The sequence below is a fragment of the Moschus berezovskii genome, chromosome 24, assembly GCF_049115385.1.
Source record: "Moschus berezovskii isolate FMDL1 chromosome 24, NW_MosBer_1.0, whole genome shotgun sequence".
NCBI lineage: Eukaryota > Metazoa > Chordata > Mammalia > Artiodactyla > Moschidae > Moschus > Moschus berezovskii.
In genome coordinates this window covers 11,299,796-11,320,993 of record NC_142483.1, presented here as the reverse complement: position 1 = coordinate 11,320,993, position 21,198 = coordinate 11,299,796, and the positions used below count along the sequence as shown (strand labels likewise).

Genomic DNA, 21,198 nt, shown 5'->3' with positions numbered 1-21,198 from the left:
AGGACTCTTTTCCAAACTTTCATTCTTCTTCCAGTTTCTACACATCATCCCATTAGGAGAAAGATCCCAATTTGAGTCACTGGGTCTCAAGTGCAAAACCATCTCTGCCTGGTTATGGGTGTTTCTCATAACCCCTAAAGGATCTGTGAAGAAGGTGGGTGCTGCTTCTGGGCGCCCCCTCCCTTCCCCGGCACCCAGCCCTTCCAGAATCACTAGGCTGCTGTTAACAGAGCAGAGGCTCCACTCCTTGGGTAGACTGTGTATCCTCTACTGACCAGAAGCCTGGAATAAGGGGGGACTGTCACCCCTAACTGAAGCCATAACAGTAGCCCCTGAGCACGGCAAGAAGGGCCCTAAGCTTAGAAAACCTGGCATGAAGCTCCAGCTTTCCTTCCTACTAGCTCTGTGCACTGGAAAGGAAGCCACTTCACCTCTCTGTGTTTTATAAATTTCAATACCATACATACACAAGCTATATTATATTTATCATAGTAAAGGAAACATTTTTCAATTCTACCTACTTACCACTTTCATCAATGGTGCTATAAAACCATAAAAGGGTGCGAGTACCGACAATGTGCCTATTTGGATGAAATTGTTCATAGTCTTATTGCTTTTCACCTATAACAATTTTCTTCTCAAGATTTCAACACTGCTCACGAATTTCTTCAATTTAACAGTTGCTTGCCACATTTAAAGTGCCTTATGCTTTGTCTCAGCTTTCCTTTTTATCTCATGTCAATTTTTATCTTTAATCTAACTACAGTTACTTGTGATGCTTTCCTTTTCTGTAGTCTGTTATGTCACTTACACGAAAGAATAACTGCATTATGTAGGCTTCAATAAAGTTCCTTACACCTGGCCAGTGGGATTCCTATGTGGTCTGATCAACCATGGAAATTAATTTAAAGTAATTTAGACAGTATATTCTCAAGTTATTTTACCACTAAGAAGAGCCAAGAGGGTGACTAAATGAATTGGCACAATTCCATTACTTCCAGGTTAGTAATTCAGAGCAACAGAGCTTCCTAACAAAGAACTAATACACCAGTTTCAGTGTTAGTACAGTGGCAGGCTGAACAAAAAACTGAAACTGCTAATTTCATAATCACTGAGTTCAACTTCTTCAATAAAATTTAGGCAAACGATATTATATCCTGAATATGACGATACTAAGCTCAGTTGGATCTTCAAAAAGTCTGTCAGCTGACAAAAGTCACAACATCCTGGTATTAAATCCATTACTCACTCCCAGGCAGAAAGTAGTTGTATGGAGACCTTGTAGCCCAAACTAGCTAGTCACTGCTCTTCCCACGTGAGGACTCAGAGCAGTAAATGGCCAATGGAAGATCTGGATAAACTAAAGATCTGCCACATTCTCTTCCAAGGGAAACTTTTGGCAAGACCCAAAGAGAGAAGGTAATAGCTCCCCAGCATCAAAATCATTAACGTTCAGAATAACCAACACATTTTGAAAGCAAAATTAAGCACTGCTTTTAGCAACCTGGAAATTCAAAGACAGTAGCACTGCTTCAGACAGGATCAGGTGCACTCATGAAACTGGAACTCTCATCACATCACCAGCTTCACAAGGAATAATTTCATGACACGTCACATGCAGAGGTCATTCATTTGTTCACTGAACATTTACTGAGTAGCTACTTCTGTAACAGAAATGGTTAGGTACTGGGATGTAAAGTTAAACAAGACCAGGTCCTGCCCTCCAGTAGTTCACAACGTAGGCACAGAAAATACACAAAAATACCCAAAGTTAAGAGCACACTGGTTATGAAAGAAGCTTTCACAGATTGCAATGGCCATACAAAGGAAAGGCATTCACCTTAATCTGGAAAGAAGCAAGGGAGGGCTTTAAGTGACGATGAGGCCTGCATTCCTAGTAAATTTAAGCCTAAGGGTCAAACAAGCACTAGAATGGGAGGGAAAATTAGTAAGAGGAATAGCTTGAGAGTCCTGGAATCTTCAAGGAGCTCACTATGACTGGAACCTAAAGTGACAGAGGAGTTGTGGCGAAGAGGGACCAGAGAGTAAGACATCAAAGAGGCCAGGTCACAAAGGTCCTTGTGAGATGCTGAAGTAGAGACATACCAGGATCTGCATATTCACGTATTTCGAGGCCAGAGGCATATTATTTATTTTTAACTGGAGTTAAAGACCACTCTGAATGGAGGGGAATTTGATGAAGAAAGACTGGAAGAAATTTAGGGCCAGTTATTTTGAATCATTTCTGTCTGGCTCATTCTTCTTTTTCTCTCAACTTTTTTTTCCTCTCACAGGGAAAAAATAAAACTGAACAATTCTATAACAAAGCCTGTGAACCTTCTGTTCATCAAAAACATTTCTGAACAGAGTGCTAGATTCTATCAAACTAGTCCAAATTAGACAAATTTCTCCAGCATCTAGAGCGTTCCAGGCAAAAAGACCAAAGTCAGGTATCTGATGCCAACAGAAGAAAGCTAGAGAAATACCCTGATCAGGGGCCACACAGAACATGTTGCTGCTTAGCATATCCCAGCACTTTGTCACTGGGAATGCCCACTGTTCCCAAAACAAGGACATGCCAAACAGTTACCTCCGGGCTTCTCCATAGAAACTGCCAGGAAAAAACCTACCAGTGCCAGGAATGACCTTGGACTTTATAGTGTGGACGCAACAATTCTCTCACCTGACCAGGGTGCCAGCAGGTGTAGACAGGTTGCCATCCTTACTACACAAGGAAACTGAACCTCTCAACCATGCACAGCACCCAGCCACACTCCTGGCACTAATACTACTGAGAAGAGCACCCCGTACATAATGATAAATACTAACTACTACTAACAGCAAGCACTGACCACCCACGAAGCACTAGGCCCTCACCTCCAGTCCTCGTTACAGCCTGCCGAGGTTCTTTTATTTTATTTAGCCCCATTTCACAGACTGAAAAAAATTAAAAACAAGGCACAAAGAAGTTAAAGCTTATCCAGCTCAAAAAGCAAGCAAGAGGTACAGATGGGATGGCTCCAAAGACTCCCTTTCCCGGGTACAAAAGTCCTAACTACCAATGCTCTTTCCATTGTCCTAGACACCTCAGAATTTTTCCAAAGAAATCAAACACTCTAAGCCTTCTTTCCAAGAGTCTCTGAGGTGATCCATCTGACTAAGAGGTAGTCAAAAACATTTTTCAGCAATCAGTTTGCCTCTAAAGCAACAAATAAAAAAATAAAACAGTTTTTTATTTGATTTGATCAACTAACTATTCCAGATGGAAAGTGAGACATATTTCAAATCACATGCCTTGATTTTAAATCTCTTCTTTTATTTTTGGCCAAAATACATATGCAGCAAGACAGAGAAGAGAGCAAAGGACAGACTTTCATTTAACTAGATCAGAATGGAGATTAACAATTAGAGCAAAAAAGCTTTCAAACATAATTTATGAAGTAAACATTAAGAGGCAAGGAATATCAAATAGGCTGAGCCTTACCTCAATTTTATTCCTCCTATTCTAGGAGACAGCACTCCCACCATCAGCAGACACTCCCAGCCTATATACAGTGAACCAGATAAAGGCAATAAGCAACACCTTCATGCTCTCAAAACCACAGTGGGAAGGAAAATGTGATGGCTTCCTAAGGAACCTAGGCACACATACAGTATTTGTAAATCACAGCCCATCAAGATATACACAGCAACAAAATGTTTACCTTGTGGTTTGTCTACAGGCATACTTCAGGTTAACAGGTGTATGTAAATAAAATAATCCAAAACAATTCCATACCATTGTGAACTTCTGCCATGGAAATTTATAAAGATAATCAACTGTCAGCAGTCAGAATCAATACTTTACTTAAAAACTGTACTCAATGCTTTTACAGATTAAAAGCTTGAATGCCTGAATTATTTCTTCCTTCACAGATCTATAATCCCTTCTAAAATATGAACTACTATTATTAAAACAAGAATAACATCACCATGGTGAAGATGCCCAACACAGGGCCTGGTATAATTCAATAGATATTTGTTTATAGAAGAATGAGTTACTTACAAGAGAAAACTTAAAAAAGAGAAAAAGACAGAGAAAGAATAGTTCAAGGGAAATACATGATTTTTTAAACATTAAGGGGAAAAAAAATCCCCGGAACCATCAGCAAAACTACAAATAGAATTACCTCACATCTCATCTGAAAATTTATACTCTAACATACTCCAAAGAGGCAATACAACTCCTAAGGCTAAACAAACTCTGAAAATACAATGACTCTGACACTTCTTTTTTTTTCCACACAAGGTTTGATATCTCATCTACAGACAACACACCAACTTTTGAGAATATTCCGTAGATAACTCTGGTGCATAGAACAGATGCAGGCCTCAGCTACTTGGAATTTGCATATTGCCTTTCAATGATACAGATGAGACACAGTGTACAGACCAGACAGACAACACTTCTAGTGAAGATAATGTCCTGGGAGAGTTGAAATGACAGTCACTAAGATTTAGCAGATTTAATGTAATGACTTCATGGCAGTAGGAGAAAATGAAGTTTCATGGATTTAGGGATAAAATGAACTTTCGACAAATTGTTAAAGAGTTTTCACATCCCTTTCTAGAGTTGCACATGTTAAACAATGACACACAAGTCAGTGAAAAGAGGCTCTTAAATTAGATTTAGAAAAAGTGGGGTGAAAATCCCTAAAATTTACATATATTATGCTAAGTTTGTCTATCATCATAAACAACAGCCACAGTGTTGAAAAGAAAGCATGAGTCACAATTCAAAAACAAAGAAGGGAAAATAAAATGAACAGAGGAATGCTTTGGGTCCAAATACCATGAAGAAATTTTTTACTTCAAACACGGTTAATGACAGCTACCATTCTGACTCGCAGTAAAAAGGAATAGTCCACACTTCTATTCAGGAACAAACTCAATTCAGCCCCCAGATGCCCCTTTCCAGCCCCATATACCTCACTGCCCAGCCACCAACAAACTCAGCCACATCCACTAGCAAGTGGCAGGAGTTCTAATAGATCTGAGTCACCCCTCCCCCGCAGAAAGAGGTCATTCTCTATCAGGAAGCCCACTCTGCAAAGGTCCCTTGTTTATCTCACAGGCTGCCACCACCACGGCCCACAAAAAGACAATTCTCCAACCTCAGCAGCCTACCAACCCTCCTTTATACTCTCCAGGTCACAACTCCGGCTTCACCCTAACGCCAAGGTAGCCAACACAACTCACTGTGACACTCTTGTGACAAGTTCCCTATCTGATAATCACTCAACTTTGGGATGCTGGGCCCTGGAGAATCCATCTCTTCGCTCAACTCCCCTGTGCCCAGCTGAGCTCCCTGCCTTTCCAGGAACTAATCACCGGTTACCTCAGGGAAGCTAAAACTCAATACCCTTTTCTCCTCAGCCAGATCCCGGCCTGCCAAGTTCATGGACCTGAGCGGGTTGGGGAGGAAGGCAAAGAGAGACTCATCTCGATTCGCCTTACGGACCAGGCAGGCACACTGAGGCCCCCTAGAATTCCAAACGCACCCTCCCCCCAACCCACCCGCTGTGGCCAGCCTCCAGGCCGTCTGCATCAGGCGCTAAGAGCGCACACCACTACAGTTAAGTCTCCGTGTCCCTGCGACTCCCTTTCCCGGGTACAAAAGTCCTAACTACCAAGCCAATAAGGCCCCAGGTGGAGGCCAAGACCCCCGCCAAGCTTCCAATCACCGGAGTTTCCCAGGTGGGATCCAGCGCCCCAAGGCCTGAGCCACCAAGACCGGCTTTCTGCCCCAGGCCGCTGAGCGCCAGGGGCCGGGGCCGCCTCTCCACTCGGCCCCCATTGTTGCGGGTCCCGGCGGCCCGAGCAGGGAGCCTGGGGGCCGGCAACCGCACTCACCTCCCGCGCCGCGGCTCGGGGCCGCGCCGGGCCGGGTAGGGCCGAGGGGCCGAGCGCTCCGCTGCGCCCGCCTTGGCAGTGCCTGCGGCAGTGGCAGCGGGGATGGAGGGAGGCAGCCGGCCAGGCCCGGGCGCCGCGGGCTGGCTCCGGCTAAGCGTCGGTCTTCTCCGGCGGCGGCGCTCTCAGCCTCCGCTGGCGGTCCGCGCCAGAAAGCTTCCCCCTCCCGGCCCGCTGCCCGGCCGCCCGGACGGGAACACGCGCCGCGGACAGGAAAGTTCCGCTGACAGCCTGTCGGAGGCCGCTGTTCCTCCCGGGCCAGATGGATTGCGACTCCTTCCTCTACAGAGCCGTCTATACTAACTTTTTCAGGAGTGAATGAAGCACGGAAATCCCAGGCCGGAAACCTGAGAATGATTTTAGTGGTGTGTCCAACAGAACGAGTTTGCACCCCGCTAACCATCAGAGAGGCACGTTGGGAAGTCAGTAATTCAAGTGCGTCTCGGTTGCTCCTCACTCCTCACTTGGGGATAACCTTGGAGGCTTGTCAGGACTATATGAAATGTTGCAAGTGCCTGGCGCGGAGATGTGCGGCTCAACAGTGGGTCTCGGTCATTGCTGACGCTGCCAATGATGATTGTTACTACCGCTATCGCCTCCTACAGAGCTTGGGCGCAGATTTCAAGGACTCTTGAAATTGATGTGCACCATATAACTAGGTTTTTTCCCCTCCCGACCGGTTTCCTGTTGACTGAAGCTGGAAAAAAAGCGGGAACAAGAAAGGACTTTCCTGATCACTGATACTGAGAGAGAACTTAAAGATTCAGGTTCTCTTCCGTCAAGTTGGGAATTATTGCCATATGGGCTCCAGTTAAGGGAAAGAGTGAATTGTGTCAGCTACACAACAGGCCCAGGTTCCCTTCCTTCTTCAAGAAATGAATATTGACGAAATGATGAAAAAATTCAGAAAGTGAGGTTTGTTTTCCACATAAAATCAAGACAATAAAAAAATCCTTTCTCCTTCCCTCTTCCTTTTTCTTCTAGGCCTTCACACCTCTGTTGTTTAGTCACTAAATCATGTCTGACTCTTGCGATACCGTGAACTGTAGACTGCCAGACTCCTCTGTCCATGCGATTTCCCAGGCAAGAACACTGGAAGGAGTAGCCATTTCCTTCTCCAGGGGATCTTCCTGACTCAGGGATGCAACCTGTGTCTCCTGCTTGGCCGGCAGATTCTTTACCGCTAACCCACCAGGGAAGCCCTGGAAGTCCATTCATACCTCTGCTGCTGCTGCTGCCAAGTCACTACAGTCGTGTCCGACTCTGTGCGACCCTATAGATGGCAGCCCAGCAGGCTCCGCCATCTCTGGGATTCTCCAGGCAAGAACACTGGAGTGGGTTGCCATTTCCTTCTCCAATGTGTGAAAGTGAAGTCGCTCAGTCATGTCCGACTAGTAGCGACCCCATGGACTGTAGCCCACCAGGCTCCTCTGTCCATGGGGTATTTTCTAAGCAACAGTACTGGAGTGGCTTGCCATTGCCTTCTCCAATTCATACCTCTAGATATCAATTATTTTGGGAGCAGTTTAGTTCAGTCGCTCAGTCGTGTCCGACTCTTTGCGACCCCATGGACTGCAACATGCCAGGCCTCACTGTAAATCATCAACTCCCAAAGTTTACTCAAACTCATGTCCATTGAGTCAGTGATGCCATCCAACCAACTCATCCTCTGTCTTCCCCTTCTCCTCCCACCTTCAATCTTTCCCAGGATCAGGGTATTTTCCAGTGAGTCAGCTCTTCGCATCAGGTGGCCAAAGTATTGGAGTTTCAGCTTCAACATCAGTCCTTCCAATGAATATTCAGGACTGATTTCCTTTAGGATTGACTGGTTGGATCTCCTTGCAGTACAAGGGACTCTCAAGAGTCTTCTCCAACACCATAGTTCAAAAAGCATCAATTCTTTGGTGCTCAGCTTTCTTTATAGTCCAATTCTCACATCCATACATGACTACTGGAAAAACCATAGCCTTGACTAGACGGACCTTTGATGGCAAAGTAACATCTCTGCTTTTCAATATGCTGTCTAGGTTGGTCATAACTTTTCTTCCAAGAAGCAAGCGTCTTAATTTAATTTCATGGCTGGAATCACCATCTGCAGTGATTTTGGAGCCCAAAAAAATAAAGTCTGCCACCATCTCCACTGTTTCTACATCTATTTGCCATGAAGTGATGGGACCGGATGCCATGATCTTTGTTTTCTGAATGTTGAGCTTTAAACCAACTTTTTCACTCTCCTTTTTCACTTTCATCAAGAGGTTCTTTAGTTCTTCTTCACTTTCTGCCATAAGGGTGATGCTATCTGCATATCGAAGGTTATCGATATTTCTCCCAGCAATCTTGACTCCAGCTTGTGCTTCCTCCAGCCCAGCGTTTCTCATGATGTATTCTGCATATAAGTTAAATAAGCACAGTGCAGTATACAGCCTTGTTGTACTCCTTTTCCTATTTGGAACCAGCCTGTGTTCCATGTCCAGTTCTAACTGTTGCTTCCTGACCTGCATACAGATTTCTCAAGAAGCAGGTCAAGTGGTCTGGTATTCCCATCTCTTTCAGAATGTTCCACAGTTTATTGTGATCCACACAGTCAAAAGCTTTGGCATAGTCAATAAAGCAGAAATAGATGCTTTTCTGGAACTCGCTTGCCTTTTCGGTGATCCAGCAGATGTTGGCAATTTGATCTCTGGTTTCTCTGCCTTTTCTAAATCCAGCTTGAATGTCGAATTTCACGGTTCTCATATTGTGGAAGCCTGGCTTGGAGAATTTTGAGCATTACTTTGCTAGTATGTGAGATGAGTGCAATTGTGCAGTAGTCTAAGCATTCTTTGGCATTGCCTTTCTTAGGGATTGGAATGAAAACAGACTTTTTCCAGTCCTGCAGCCACTTCTGAGTTTTCCAAATTTGCTGGCAGATTGAGTGCAGCACTTTCACAGCATCATCTTTTAGGATTTGAAATAGCTCAACTGGAATTCCATCACCTCCACTAACTTTGTTCGTAGTGATGCTTTCTGAGGCCCACTTGACTTCCCATTCCAGGATGTCTGGCTCTAGATGAGTGATCACACCATCATGATTATCTGGATCGTGAAAATCTTTTTTCTACAGTTGTTCTGTGTATTCTTGCCACCTCTTCTTAATATCTTCTGCTTGTTAGGTCCATACCGTTTCTGTCCTTTATTGAGCCCATCTTTGCATGAAATGTTCCCTTGGTACCTCTAATTTTCTTGAAGAGATCTCTAGTCTCTCCCATTCTATTGTTTTCCTCTACTTCTTTGCACTGATCACTGAAGAAGGCTTTCTTATCTCTCCTTGCTATTCTTTGGAACTCTGCATTCAAATGAATATATCTTTCCCTTTCTCCTTTGCTTTTTGTATCACTTCTTTTCACAGCTATTTGTAAGGACTCCTCAGACAACCATTTTGCTTTTTTGCATTTCTTTTTCTTGGGGATGGTCTTGCTCCCTGTCTCCTGTACAATGTCACGAAACTCCGTCCATAGTTCTTCAGGCACTCTATAGATCTAGTCCCTTAAATCTATTTCTCACTTCCACTGTGTATGTTAGGGATTTGATTTAGGTCATACCTGAATGATCTAGTAGTTTTCCCTACGTTCTTCAATTTAAGTTTGAATTTGGCAATAGGAGTTCATGATCTGAGCCACAGTCAGCTCCCAATCTTGTTTTTGCTGACTGTATAGAGCTTCTCCATCTCCAGTTGCAAAGAATATAATCAATCTGATTTCGGTATTGACCATCTGGTGATGTCCATGTGTAGAGTCTTCTCTTGCGTTGTTGGAAGAGGGTGTTTGCTATGACCAGTGCGTTCTCTTGGCAAAACTCTACTAGCCTTTGTCCTGCTTCATTCCATGCTCCAAGGCCAAATTTGCATGTTACTCCAGGTGTTTCTTGACTTCCTACTTTTGCATTCCAGTCCCCTGTAATGAAAAGGACATCTTTTTTGGGTGTTAGTTCTAGAAAGTCTTGTAGGTCTTCATAGAACCATTCAAATTCAACTTCTTCAGCATTATTAGTTGGGACATAGACTTGGATTACCATGATATTGAATGGTTTGCCTTGGAAATGAACAGAGATCATTCCATTGATTTTTGAGATTGCATCCAAGTGCTGCATTTCAGACTCTTATTGACTATGATGGCTACTCCATTTCTTCTAAGGGATTCTTGCCCACATTAGTAGATATAATGGTCATCTGAGTTAAATTCACCCATTCCAGTCCATTTTAATTCGCTGATTCCTAAAATGTCGACGTTCATTCTTGCCATCTCCTGTTTGACCACTTCCAATTTGCCTTGATTCATGGACCTAACATTCCCCGTTCCTATGCAATATTGCTCTTTACAGCATCGGACCTTGCTTCCATCACCAGTCACATCCACAACTGGGTGTTGTTTTTGCTTTGGCTCTGTCTCTTTCTTCTTCCTGGAGTTATTTCTCCACTGATCTCTAGTAGCATATTGGGCGCCTACCAACCTGGGAGTTCATGTTCCCAAACTACTGATGGGAATTTAGATCTGCAGAAGGTGCTCCAAAAGTATCATAGCTGTCACATGGCCTCATATTTTCCATTCTCGCTTCACCCTTTGGTTTCTGAGACTCAGGAAATTTTACCTTGATACCCTTCTCCCTTGTCTGAAGAGACTTTCCAGAAAGGATCTGATATCAGTTACCTGAACCCAAATTAAATTTTGTCACTGTGCCATACATATATACACATGGATTTCTATTTAAATTATCCTCTGGAAGGAAAGGGCTCATCTGCCTAAAGACATTTTTGTAACCACCTGAAAATAGCAGGCTTCTAAGCAGAGAGCAGCATTCTGAAAACCTCTGGAGGTTCTTCACTCATTCAAGTAAGGAGACTTCATACTACGATCTTAAAGGATTAAAGGATGTCTCAAAAGCTGGTTCACTTTTCTCTGAATCCCAAAGTCACATCACCACTCCAACCCCTCCCTGATCCATGCCTTACATTTTCCCCAGCTGGCCTCTTAACTTGGACTCCCTGTGTGATAAATAAAGCAGATTTGGTCTCAAGTGTTGAAGTAGGTTTAGGTGAGAGCCCTAAAAATGACCAAACAGGGGAAAAAGGGACCAGGGAAGTAGGGCAGAAACTTGAGAAAGAAGTCTTATTATCTCCCTCCCCTCTCCCAAAAGACCTAATATACAAGCATCAAAGACACCCAAACTGGGACTTCCCTGGTGGTTCAGTGCCTGGGACTCTATGCTCCCAATGCAGGGGGCCTGGGTTGGATCCCTGGTTGGGGAACTGGATCCCACACGCCACAGCTAGGAGTTCTCATGCTGCAACTAAAGATCCTGGATGCCACAAGTGAGACCAAGCACGGCCAAAAGAAAAACACCCATACTTACTTGCCTCCTCTGTCACTGAGGGTGAGCAGCAAGGGTCAGGGCTGGCTCCCCTGGTGATGGAACCCCCTCTCATTCTCTCCCCAAAGATTCCCATTGCCCTTCTGTGACATCACTGCTTCCTTGCCCTCTGGGAGCTTCCCTGACAAGTTGGATGACGTTATGCCCTTACAGCCACCTTTGGTGATCATGCTATGTGCCTGCCCACCCCCAATTCACCTATAAGAAACTGGGTTATATTAGGGAGGAAGGTGGAGAAGGCAATGGCACCCCACTCCAGTACTCTTGCCTGGGAAATCCCATGGACGGAGGAGCCTGGTAGGCTACAGTCCGTGGGGGTCGCTAAGAGTCGGACATGACTGAGCGACTTCACTTTCACTTTCCACTTTCATGCTTTGGAGAAGGAATTGGCAACCCACCCCAGTGTTCTTGCCTGGAGAATCCCAGGGACGGAGGAGCCTGGTGGGCTTCCGTCTATGGGGTCGCACAGAGTCAGACACGACTGACGTGACTTAGCAGCAGCAGCAGGGAGGAAGGTGGAATCTCTAGAGTGGGATTCACATAGCTGCCTATTGATTGCTCTGCCTTCAAGTTCGGTTGAAAAATCTGGGGTCTTCCTGCTGGGATTAACAGTGACTTGTAATAAAAAACTAGAACTAGGCCTTCATCACTGTGAATTCACACCTGGAGAAACACCCTCTTCCTTTCACCTGCTTCACCTCTTCTTTCCGTGAAAGCCAGCTCAGTCCTTTTCCCACGAGCCACATTTCCAACCCACTCCCACTTCTGGATGCCAAACACATGATCATTCTGAACCAGGTTCCAAGGTAATAGTTGTTTCTCTTTCTTCAACAGCCAGCCTATTGAGATTTTAAAAAAACTTTCCCCTTATATGTGGCTTCTGTTATACTACATTACAATCTCTAGGATGCTTGAAAAAAAATCCACTCCAATATTTATCGAAGACTTGGTAAAACTGCTACACCATAAAATTCCCCATTCAGCAATTATTTACTGGGTACCTACCTTGTACCAGCACTGTACTGGATGCTGGGGAATAGCAATAAGATGTGCCAACCCCAAGTGTAAGCATTTTACAGCTATTAATGCATTTGATCCTCATATTGACATTGTGAGGTATGTACAAGTATCACCCCACTTCAAAGATGTTAAGAGTGAAGCTGGGACATAAGAAAGGGGTGGAATTTGAGTACAGGCCACTCTTATAATCATGCACTGAAGTGAATGAAGAGCTATACTCAAAGTTGAGCTTGGCGTATTCTGATATGTAAAGTGAAACTAATAAAAACCTGTCCCATGTGGCTGATCAGACATTTGTTGTCCCCAAACTGTATTTCAGATGCTAATTTAGCACTGAATAAGAGAATACAGGCCTCTGCCGTAACGGAGCTTACCTTCTAAACAGGGGAGACAAATATTACAAAATAATTTAAAATTCTAGTAAGTGCTGAGGCTTTCCTGGTGGTCCAGTGGTTAAGAATCCACCTGCGAATGCAGGGGAAACAGGCTCAATCCCTGTTGCAGGAAGAAAATCCCACATGTCATGGGGCAACTAAGTCCATGAACTGCAGCTACTGAGCCTGCATGCCGCAACTATTTAGTCCCTGCACCTATAGCCTGTGCTTCATAGCAAGAGAAACCCTCTCGCACCACAACTAGAGAAAGCCTGCACTCAGTGCAGCAACAAAGATCCAATGCAGCCAGTCAACAAACAAATAAATTTTAAAAATTCTAATAAGTGCTGAAAAGAACATAAAACCAGAGACCTACATGGGAGAGAGGGTATCAGGAGAGGGAGGAATTGGGTAAGACCACCCTGATGAGGCGATCTGTGAGCTGAAATCTGAATGTCAAGAATGATACAGAGAAGCATGTGAAGGCTCCAGGAAGGACAATTCTAGGCAGAAGGACCAGAGCTCAGGTGTAGCAGAGGGTGGGGTAAGAACCTCCAGATGACTGCCACGGAGAGTGGAAAAGTAGCCTGTAGCTCTGCTCCCACATTTCATGAAGATACGAAAGGTATTGCTGATAGACTTCTAGGGAAGTAGCAGAGACTACTGTAGTACCTGGTAAAGGACCATGTACATTTGCCAAGTCAATAGATAGATGTCATAGAAATAGATACTTTTAAAAACTTCTACAGAGAATAATTCCATTCTCTCCAGTAAAAAGAAATAAAAGACATCCAAACTGAAAAATGAGTAAAATTACTTCTCTTCACAGATGACAAGATCTTATATACATAAAACTCTAAAGATTATACCCAAAAGAGTTATAATAAATGAATTCAGCAAAGCTGCAGGATACAAAACCCACATCCAAAAAGTCTTACATATTCATACACTAATACTGAACAGCATGAAAAGGAAATTAAGAAAACAATTTTATTTACACTAGCATCAAAAAGAATAAAATACTTGGTAATAAACTTAACCAAAGATAGAAAAGACTAGTATACACACACCAAAAAAACTAGAAAATGTTGTTAAAAGGAATTAGAGAAGATATAAGTAAGTGGAAAGACATTGTGTTCATGGATTGTCATGCATGCATTCATGCTCAGTTGCTACAGTCATATCTGACTCTTCACAACCCAATGAACTGTAGTCTTCCAGGCTCCTCTGTCCATGGGATTCTCCAGGAAAGAATACTGGAGTGGGTTGCCATGCCCTCCTCCAGTGGGATCTTTCCGACTCAGGGACTAAACCCAAGTCTCCTGCTTTGCAGGAGGATTCTTTACCACTGGGCCACTGGAGAAGCCTTCATGGTGTGACAATGCTATCCAAAGCAATATGCAAATTTAATATCAACTATTAACTTCAACTATCAACTTCCAACATCTTTGCAGAAATAGAAAAATCCATTCACAAAGTTCATATGCAGTCTCAAGGGACCCAAAATAGCCAAAATCAACCTGAAAACAAATAAAACAAAGTTGATTTCAAAATGCCCTGATTTCAAAACTTACTACACAAAGCTATAGTAATCAAAACAGCATGGTACTGGCATAAAGACATACTGGCATATAGACAGTCACAGAATAGAATCAAGTTCAGAAACAAACCCTTATATATATAACCAGATGATTTTTGACAAGGATGTCAAGATCATTCAGTGGGTGAAAGGACAGTCTTTTCAAAAGATGATGCTGGGAAATTGATATCCACACACAAAAGAATGAAAATACATCCTTACCTTACACCTCATACAAAAAATAACTCAAAGTGGATCAAAGACCTAATGTAAAATCTAAAACCTTAAAACTCTTAGAAGAAAACAAAGGAGAAAAGCTTCAGGACATTGGATTTGGCAAAGATTTCTTGAATGTGACATCAAAAAAGGAACAGAAAACAGAAGAAAAAAACAAACAAATTGGACTTCAGGAAAACCACTGTGCATCAAAAGCCACTCTCAACAAAGTGAAAAGGCAACCCATGGAATAGAAAAAAAGATTTGCAAATCATGTAACCTGATAAGGAATTGATGTCTAGAATACATATAAAGAATTGCTACAATTAAAAAAAATTAAGTAAATAAACCAAGCAGTTCAGTTCAGTTCAGTCGCTCAGTCCTGTCCGATTCTCCGCGACCCCATGAATCACAGCACGCCAGGCTTCTTTGCAGCCAAAGATGGAGAAGCTGTATACAGTTAGCAAAAACAAGACCAGGAGCTGACTGTGGCTCAGATCATGAACTCCTTATTGCCAAATTCAGACTGAAATTGAAGAAAGTAGGGAAAATCACTAGACCATTCAGATATGACCTAAATCAAATCCCTTGTGATTATACAGTGGAAGTGAGAAATAGATTTAAGGGACTAGATCTGATAAGAGTGCCTGATGAACTCTGGACGGAGGTTCGTGACATTGTACAGGAGACAGGGACCAAGACCATCCCCATGGAAAAGAAATGCAAAAAAGCGAACTGGCTGTCTGAGGAGGCATTACAAATAGCTGTGAAAAGAAGAGAAGCAAAAAGCAAAGGAGAAAAGGAAAGATATAAGCATCTGAATGCAGAGTTCCAAAGAATAGCAAGGAGAGATAAGAAAGCCTTCCTCAGTGATCAATGCAAAGAAATAGAGGAAAACAACAGAATAGGAAAAACAAGAGATCTCTTCAAGAAAATTAGAGATTCCAAGGGAACATTTCATGCAAAGATGGGCTCGATAAAGGACAGAAATGGGATGGACCTAACGGAAGCAGAAGATATTAAGAAGAGGTGGCAAGAATACACAGAAGAACTGTACAAAAAAGATCTTCACGACCAAGATAGTCACGATAACGTGATCACTGACCTAGAGCCAGACATCTTGGAATGTGAAGTCAAGTGGGCCTTAGAAAGCATCACTACGAACAAAGCTAGTGGAGGTGATGGAATTCCAGTTGAGCTATTTCAAATATTGAAAGATGATGCTGTGAAAGTGCTGCACTCAATAGGCCAGCAAATTTGGAAAACTCAGCAGTGGCCACAGGACTGGAAAAGGTCAGTCTTCATTCCAATCCCAAAGAAAGGCAATGCCAAAGAATGCTCAAACTACCACACAATTTCATTCATCTCACACGCTAGTAAAGTCATGCTCAAAATTCTCCAAGCCAGGCTTCAGCAATATGTGAACCGTGAACTCCCAGATGTTCAAGCAGGTTTTAGAAAAGGCAGAGGCACCAGAGATCAAATTGTCAACATCCGCTGGATCATGGAGAAACCAAGCAAGCCACTTCAAAAATAGGCAAAGGGATTGAACAGACATTTTTCCAAAGAAGATATACAAATAGCCTATAAACATTTTCAGTTCAGTTCAGTCGCTCAGTCGTATCCAACTCTTTGCGACCCCATGAATCACAGCACGCCAGGCCTCCCTGTCCATCACCAACTCCCGAAGTTCACTCAAACTCATGTCCATTGAGATGGTGATGCCATCCAGCCATCTCATTCTCTGTCGTCCCCTTCTCCTCCTGCCCCCAACCCCTCCCAGCATCAGAGTCTTTTCCAGTGAGTCAACTCTTCGCATGAGGTGGCCAAAGTATTGGAGCTTCAGCTTTAGCATCAGTCCTTCCAATGAACACCCAGGACTGATCTCCTTTAGAATGGACTGGTTGGATCTCCTTGTAGTCCAAGGCACTCTCAAGAATCTTCTCCAACACCACAGTTCAAAAGCATCAATTCTTCAGCGCTCAGCTTTCTTCACAGCCCAACTTTCACATCCATACATGACCACTGGAAAAACCATAGCCTTGACTAGACGGACCTCGGTTGGCAAAGTAACGTCTCTGCTTTTTAATATGCTATCTAGGTTGGTCATAGGAGTAAGCATCTTTTAATTTCATGGCTGCAATCAGCATCTGCAGTGATTTTGGAGCCAAAAAAAATAAAGTCTGACACTGTTTCCACTGTTTCCCCATTTCCCATGAAGTGATGGGACCAGATGCCATGATCTTTGTTTTCTGAATGTTGAGCTTCAAGCCAACCTTTTCACTCTCCTCTTTCACTTTCATCAAGAGGCTTTTTAGTTCCTTTTCACTTTCTGCCATAAGGGTGGTGTCATCTGCATATCTGAGGTTATTGATATTTCTCCCGGCAATCTTGATTCCAGCTTGTGCTTCTTCCAGCCCAGTGTTCCTCATGATGTACTCTGCATATAAGTTAAATAAGCAAGGTGACAATATACAACCTTGACGTACTCCTTTTCCTATTTGGAACCATGTCCAGTTCTAACTGTTGCTTCCTGACCTGCACACAGGTTTCTCAAGAGGCAGGTCAGGTGGTCTGGTATTAATCATGTGGAAAATGCAAATCAAAACCACCATAATGATACACCACTTTGTACCCATTAGGATGGCTATTATAAAATAATAATGTAAAAAAAACACAGAAAATCTCAAGTGTTAGCAAGGATATAGGGAAATTGGAACCCTCACATAATGCCGATAGGAATATAAAATTTCACAGTAACTTTCTTAAAAAGTTAAAGATAGAATTATGATGTGACCCAGTAATTTCACTTCTAGGTATATACCCAAAGTAACTGAAAAAGGGACTCAAACAGATACTTGTATGCCAATGTTCACTGTAGCATTATTCACAATAGCCAAAAGTTAAAGTGTTCATCAACAGATAAATGGACTAAAAAAATGTGTTATATCTACAGAATGAAATGGTATTTACCCATAACAAGGAATGAAATACTGATGCATACTACAGAGTGACTGAACTGAACTACAACATATAGCAACATATTGAAAACAATATGCTAAGTGAAAGAAGCCAGACAGAAAAGGTCATATACTGCATGATTCCATTTATGTGAAATATTCAGAATAGGCAAATCCATAGAGACAGAAAACAGACTGGTGGTTGCCAAGAGGTGAATGAGGTGGTGAGGAAGGGGGAGACAGTGGAGAATAAGTACTTAGTGGGCATGAGGCTTCATTTTGGGGCAATTAAAATGTTTTGAAATTAGATATGTGATTTCATTGGAGAAGGCAATGGCAAGCCAATCCAGTACTCTTGTCTAGAAAATCCCATGGATGGAGGGGCCTGGTAGGCTACAGTCCGTGGGGTCGCTAAGGGTCGGACACGACTGAGCGACTTCACTTTCACTTTTCACTTTCCACTTTCACACATTGGAGAAGGAAATGGCAACCCACTCCAGTGTTCTTGCCTGGAGAATCCCAGGGACAGGGGAGCCTGGTGGGCTTCCGTCTATGGGGTCACACAGAGTCGGACACGACTGAAGTGACTTAGCAGCAGCAGCAGGAGCAGCATGTGATTTCATAACGTGAATATTCTAAATGCAACCGAGTTGTTCATTTCATTTATTGAAGTTTTGCTGTTGTTCAGTCACTAAGTCATGTCTGACTCTTTGTGACCCAATGAACTGCAGCACGCCAGGCTTCCATGTCTTTCACTATCTCCCAGAGTTTGCTCAAACTCATGTCCATTGAGTTGGTGATGCCATCCAACCATCTCATCCTCTGTCGCCCCCTTCTCCTTCTGCCCTCAATCTTTCACAGCATCAGGGTCTTTTCCAATGCAAAGAGTTGGCTCTTCGCATTAGATGGCCAAAGTATTTTTGAAGTATAGTTGACTTACAGTATTGTATTAATTTCGGTGTACAGCAAAGTGACTTGGTTACACACAAATACATACATTATTTTTGAGTGGTTCACTGAAAATGGTTAATTTTATGTTACAGGGATTTTACTTCAATTTAAAAGAAATGGAAGCTCAGAGAGGTTGAGTTACACAGCTGGTAACTGATGGAGTTCTAATCTGAACCCAACCTAAGAACGTATATACATTGTCACTCTACACAATGAGCAAAGTATTTACTAATCCAGAGGTATTTATTCCCCATTGTGCACCACCCCCACCTCCTTCAGTTCCTGGCAACCACCAGTCTGTTCTCTGTCTCCTTGAACTTGCCTGTTCTGAGTATCTCCTATGAGTGGAATCACGCACTGGAGGTAGATGACTGTTGTGCTGGTGCTCTTCTGAGAGCATGCTACAACAAGGAGGTAAGGATGATGCCTTTCTCACAGTAGATGATCAATACATGTTTTTCTGAGTGAAGGAGGAAGAATGGTCCCTACTCACAGGCTCCAAGGTCTGGAAAGAACCTAGGAGAGTCTGGGAGGAGCTGAAACTCCCTACAGGCAGTGAGGGATCCTTCCTTGGGGACAGTGGTGGAGGGGCAGAGGCAGCTCCTCTTACATGCTGTATGACCTTTGACAAATTGCTTCACCTCCCTGGGATGGGCTCTTTATTTGTAAAATGGGAATAACATACTTGTAATGGTGAGAAAGAAATGGAAGGATAGCTATAAACAGTCTTTGAAAGTGCCAAATGTATGTTCAGGTTTATTTCAGTTCAGTTCAGTTCAGTCGCTCAGTCGTGTCCGACTCTTTGCTTAGTTCAGAGAAAATTTGGCTAACATCTTTGCTGTTTTAAGTCAATTCCACCATCTCCTTCTAGAGGACTTCTAAGCTCTTACTCACTTCGATGTGAGATTGGCTGGGATTCCCCAGACTCAACTGCACTTTTGTAATTATCTTGGTTATAGAACCAACCTCATTCCTACTGGGATTGTGTCTGACTCTTGCAGATGGGACCAGACTGGCCCAACTCAGTAGCCTCAAAGTCAAGAACATGACTGGGCTACATGAACATGTACTGAATAGAATACTAGAGTTGTCCACAGCCCCCATTTATCATGAGGGTATTCAGCTTCATCAAAAAAAAACCAACCCTTGGGGGAAAAAAAATACCCTGGAGATTTGTTATAGAAAGATGTAAAGCACACAGGCCCTGAGGCTAGAGGATACAGGCACACAAACATAATTATAATACAGTCTTAACTCCTATGAGAACCAACTCTCAGCAGGAGCTCAAGAGGAGGAATCATTTGGCTCAAACACTTCAGAATTTTAATCTTTCCTTCAGCGACTTTTCACTCATTTCTAGGCCTAACCCTACTCCCACAACATCACTCAATATATTGCTCATCATTGGGTGCTCAGTAGTGTGTGGCTGGACCAATTCAGGCCTCAGGGCCATCATTCCCTCTTGCTAAACCTCTACTCTCACTTATGCTTCATGCCTGGCCCAAGTGTCATCTCTTCCGTGATGCCTCCATGAACCTGAAGGCCAGTCCTTTCTTTGGGCTTTCTTGGCACTTCCTTCCACAAATATTTATTGGGCACATTCTGTTTTGGCCCCATAGACATACAACTTGGCATCTGTCCTAAGAGATTGTGTCCACTGGGGGAGGCAGCCCATTAGAAGGCAGTTACACAGCAAGAGGGAAACACAGGGTCAATACCTTAAGGGTGGCAGGAGACTTTTAGGGTCTACTTAGCTCTTACTCTCCTTCCCAGTAGCGCCAACCCACTCAGGAGCGAGCTTATAAAGCAGGTTCGCATAGTCTGTTAGTTCCCTAGCAGTAATTGATTGGCCCAGGGAGAATACCTAATTACAGACAGACCAATTGGATTTTGCGACCCCTTAAATTTGGAGTCAAGTTTCAAAGATGCAGAAGTGACCAGTCAAAGGGCACTGAGCTTAGAGTCCCAAAGGAGAAAGGGAAGAAAGAACCAGGGTCCCAGTCTGTGGAGTCCAGAAAATACTCCCCTCCCTTCTCTCCTTATAACCAGGTCCTTGTTTAGCTTAAAAGAGCATCAGAGGCTTTGGATATCATCACAACAGCTCTAATTCAGACAGGATTGGTCGGACAGTGTCTCAGCCTAGATTGGAGTGAAAGGAGAGAAGGAACAGGCAAGCTTGGTCAGGAGCAGGAATGGGAGTTCAGTGAAAAAATGGGTAAGAGGATTCTGAGTAGGGGAAACAGGACAGGTAAAGGCCAAGAGGTGGGAACTGCATGAGTAAGAGGCAAAGAAACAAGGCTGGAGATGTGGACAGGGCTAGGATCACACAGGCTCTGGTAAGTCACCTGAAAAGTTTAAGACAACTTGTCTTTGAAATTGCATCAAAGGTGGTGGTAGGGAATCACACCTGGGGGTGAGGGGACCTTGGACAAGGCTCCAAGCATGGGACATTGTGAACTAAACTGAAGTGGGGGGCACAAAGGGGACAAACGGAGCCAGAGATGTTTAGAAAGTGGCACTGTCAGGGCTGGGCAACTGCAAATGGGGTTAAGAGAAGGGAGGAAGCAGGGTGACACCTGCCTACGCGAGGATGCCTTTTGTGCTGAGGGGAACTAACCTGAGAAGCAGAGCTAGAGAGGGGCAAACGAGACCAGAACAAACAGCCTGGCCTCACTCAGGAGTTTTTGAGAAATGCAGATACTTAGGTCCCAACCACAATAAAGTGCAAGAGGCTCTCACTGAT

At 43.5% G+C, this 21,198-nt stretch overlaps 1 protein-coding gene across 1 annotated transcript in view; it reads right to left on the bottom strand.

The window, feature by feature from the left end:
- Positions 1-6,118, bottom strand: part of RAD54L2 (RAD54 like 2) — an 87,208-nt gene extending 81,090 nt beyond the window's left edge. The window contains exon 1 of the mRNA XM_055413924.2: positions 5,893-6,118. The gene's annotated coding sequence lies outside the window, so the exon portion shown is untranslated. The remainder of the gene's footprint in view (positions 1-5,892) is intronic.
- Positions 6,119-21,198: the final 15,080 nt, after the last annotated feature.